Source organism: Gossypium raimondii, chromosome 8 (assembly GCF_025698545.1).
Source record: "Gossypium raimondii isolate GPD5lz chromosome 8, ASM2569854v1, whole genome shotgun sequence".
NCBI lineage: Eukaryota > Viridiplantae > Streptophyta > Magnoliopsida > Malvales > Malvaceae > Gossypium > Gossypium raimondii.
This window is the reverse complement of record NC_068572.1, coordinates 20319663-20323599: the sequence shown is the minus strand read 5'-3', so window position 1 is coordinate 20323599 and position 3937 is coordinate 20319663. Positions and strand designations below refer to the sequence as shown.

The window sequence follows — 3937 nt, the reverse complement described above, 5'->3', positions numbered from 1 at the left end:
TCATGCTTAAAATCCTATCCTTAATGTTGATGATAGTGATAGAGCTCTAAAACAATATGTCGTGATAGTGTTTCATTAGCTTCATCTGGGTATTAAGAGACCCAAAATCGAGGCACAACAATTTGAGCTAAATCCAGTCATGTTCCAGATGCTTTAGACAGTGGGCCAATTCATTGGAATGCCTACCGATGATCATCACCTTCACTTAAGATTGTTTATAGGGGTGAGTAATTCTTTCAAATTAGTTTGAGTACCCGAAGATGCACTATGATTAAAGTTCTTCCCATAATCACTAAGGGACAAAGCTTAAGCCTAGTTGAACTCATTGCCACCAAATTTCATTACCACTTAGCAAGAGTTAGCAAAACGATTCCTTATGAAATACTTCCCACCTAGCAAGAATGCTAAGTTGAGGAATGAGATTACTACCACAGATGGATGACGAGTCCTTGTATGAGGCATGGGAAAGGTTTAAAGAACTATTACAAAGATGCCCTCATCAATAAATCCCTTATTGCATCCAATTAGAAACATTCTATAACGGTTTTAATGCTCACACGAGGATGGTAGTGGATGCTTCTACTAATAGTGCTCTCCTTTCTAAGTCTTATAACGAGGCTTATGAAATCATCATGAGGATTGCTAGCAACAATTATCAATGGCAAACCAATCGAGCATCGCCAGGAAGACAAGTCGCTGGAGAACATGAAGTGGACGCTCTGACTTCACTTGCATCATAGGTATCCTCGAACTTTACTACTAATGGGTTTAATAATTTTGCAGCTTAGCCACCAAATCAATTTGAAAATGTAGCCTGTGTTTATTATGGGGAATGGAACTTGTTTGAAGAATTTTCATCAGATCCATAATCCGTGTATTACATGGGTAACCAAAAATAAAATCAAGGAAGGCAAGGATTGCAATCCAATGTTTATAAACCATCTTGGTAAAACCACCCTAATTTTTCTTGGAGTAACCAAAGGGCTAGAACTAGTAACATTTATGCACAAGTTAGACTGACCCAGCCACCTATTTTTACCTAACAAGTTTAGAAACCAACTTAAGCTGAACCTTCCAATAGCTTAGTGAACCTACTGAAGGCATATAAGTCAAACAATGACACCACTTTAAGGAATTTGGAGAATGAAGTTAGTCAACTTGCTACTAAACATTGAAATCGACCACAAGGTGCTCTGCCTAGTGATAAGAAAAATCCAAGAAACCTGGGGAAAGTGCATTGTAAAGCATTGACATTGAGGAGTGAAAAGATGATAAAACCCAATATTGTTGAAGTTGAAGAGGAGCCAACTGATGCTCAAGATTCAGTGGAAGTTTAACCAAGTGCTGAAATTCCAGCTTCACCAAAACCAAAATCTGCAAAATCTAATAAGGTAACTTCTAACCCAGTCAATTCTAATAAACTAATAACTTTGTTAGATCTAGAATTGCCACAAAAGATGAATCTGTTAGTTCAAGTTAAAAATCCTCCACCACCTTACCCTCAAAGACTTCAAAAGAAGAAACAAGAAGTCCAATTCAAGAAATTTTTAGATGTACTATAGCAACTTCATATCAATATTCTGATGGTAGAACCAGTTGATCAGATGTCAAACTATGTCAAATTCATGAAGGATACCCGGTCCAAGAAACGAAGACTTGGAGAATTTGATATGGTAGCTCTGACGAAAGAATGCAGTGCATATCTATAGGATAAATTACCCCCAAAGATGAAGGACCTTGGATGTTTTACCATACCTTGCAACATTGGAGCAACTTGTTGTGGTATGTGATAACTCTTGAAAAGAGTTATATTCTAGGCCTCTAAACGGAATTAATTGTTTGAAACTAAGTAAATGCATCTACATTTTTAGGATAATTTTATAACATTGCATAATAAAGCTTAGATTGTGCTGTATTGGTCATCATTTATTACTTTTATAACTTAGGGAAGGAAAAGTTGTGGTTATGGTTGGACACAGGTGTAGGTAAAAGAAGAGGATGCATAGGATACAGAAAGAAAATAAGGGAAGTGAAATATTGTCGCGACAAGTGGTGAGATTGATTCTCAACACAATTACCGTGGCAATCCATGAAGATGACTCAACACTCTATCCACGTCACTCTCAGTCAGCTGGACATGTACCAAAAAAACCAACCTAAAAAGAGGAATAAAAAATGTATGCTAAGGTTGGACAAATCTACCTAATAAAAGGAGAGATAAGAAGAAAAAGAGAGAGGACGACAATGAGCGTGAGAAAGAGATTGGTGAAAAAAATTCTCTCTCTCTCTGCGCAAAGAAGAACTCCATTGGAGAATTCCAGAGAAAGAAAGGGTAGCAGCTTAGAAGAGAGTAAAATATAGACGTGAGGAAGGGGAAGAGAAATCTATCCTGGATTCACGAGTAATATGAAGAACCAAGAGGAGCTGGAGTGTGGAATCAACTTCCTACAGTTCTATCTTTATTTTCTAGATTGAATTTTCAGTGATTCAAAAAATTAATTTTTCGGTTTGGAGCTGTTTGGGTGAATGTTTTATCATCTTTAATGCCTAGGATTTAAGATTGTCTATGTCACTATTTCATTCGATTTATGCTTATTTTAAATACATGCATGCAATTTGTAGACATGTTGAATGTATGTTGTGTTCTTAGGTATTTTTAATTCTGAAAAGGTTACGAATATTGGATCTTGAATCGTTTGATGCAAATGAATACTCGATAGAATATTCATAGTAATCTAGACATAGATGTTGCAAGTTGTACAGAATATTCATAGTAATCTAGACATAGATGTTGCAAGTTGTACAGAGATGACGTTCATTGCAGTTATCAATCCCAAGTTCTGTAGACATAGAGGAATTAGATTTTTAGCTTAAGATCTAGCTATTGAGAGAGGCAGGTCACGGTAGCGAATCTCTGGGTAATAGATTAGACAATATTTTGCCATGGCATTATCTTGATATGAGCATTTCTCCTGATATTCTCTGGGTAATATATTAGACAATATTCATTCAACAACCGGAATACTCTTGATATTCTCTGTGAATTGCCACATCATTTTATTTGCCAAATCAATTCTTTACTCTCCATCATTTAATTTCAATAATTCATTATTCTAGGTTTTTATTCACTCTGAGATTATTTCTTGATATTTTGGTATAATTAACAGTACTATAATAACATACGTAGTTTCTTACCAATTTTCAATCCATATGAAGTCGATACTTACTTATCACTTTATTACTTGAATGACATGTATACACAACAAGTTTTTGGCACCGTTGCTGGGGTTTGAACACATTGGTGAAAAGTTGATTTGTTATTATTCTTGTTATTTATGTTAGAGAAGTATTAAGTATTTTATTTTACTTTTCAGGTTTGTATTAGTGTATGAGAAGAAGTATTCAAGAGTACACAAAACTTTGTTTCATTCCTGAAACTGAAAGGGCATTAAGGCAAAGAAGAAAAGAGTTAAGAGAAATGGAGAGAATAAGAAATGATCCAATCATAGAAGATCGGGTACTTCAGAATGAAAGGAATGCTGATATTCCTTGAATCATAAGTGACAGAGACAAACCCATCAGAGAACATGTAGTGCCTATTTTAGATGATCTAAATCCAGGAATTGTTACAGTACATATTCAAGCTCCATACTTTGAATCAAAACTAGTAATGCTTCAAATGTTGCAAACAGTAAGGTGATTTAGTGGTTTACCTACTGATGATCCGAGATTGCAATTGAGACTGTTTCTTGAAGTCTATGATTTATTAAGGTAGCAGGGTGTTCCTGAAGATGCCTTTAGATTAAAATTATTACCTTATTTATTGTGAGATTGTGCCAGATCATGGTTGAATGTGTTACCATAAGCTACGATAGCATCTTGTAATGAACTTTGTCAAAGATTTCTACTTAGGTACCATCCTCCCAACATGAATGCT

General features: G+C 35.3%; 1 non-coding gene across 1 annotated transcript; it reads right to left on the bottom strand.

Annotated features, from left to right (window-relative positions):
- Window positions 1-406: 406 nt before the first annotated feature.
- On the bottom strand, window positions 407-508 carry LOC128032185 (small nucleolar RNA R71). The gene has a single exon (XR_008188313.1). It is a non-coding gene; the product is annotated as a small nucleolar RNA R71 (small nucleolar RNA).
- Between the last annotated feature and the right edge of the window lie 3429 nt (window positions 509-3937).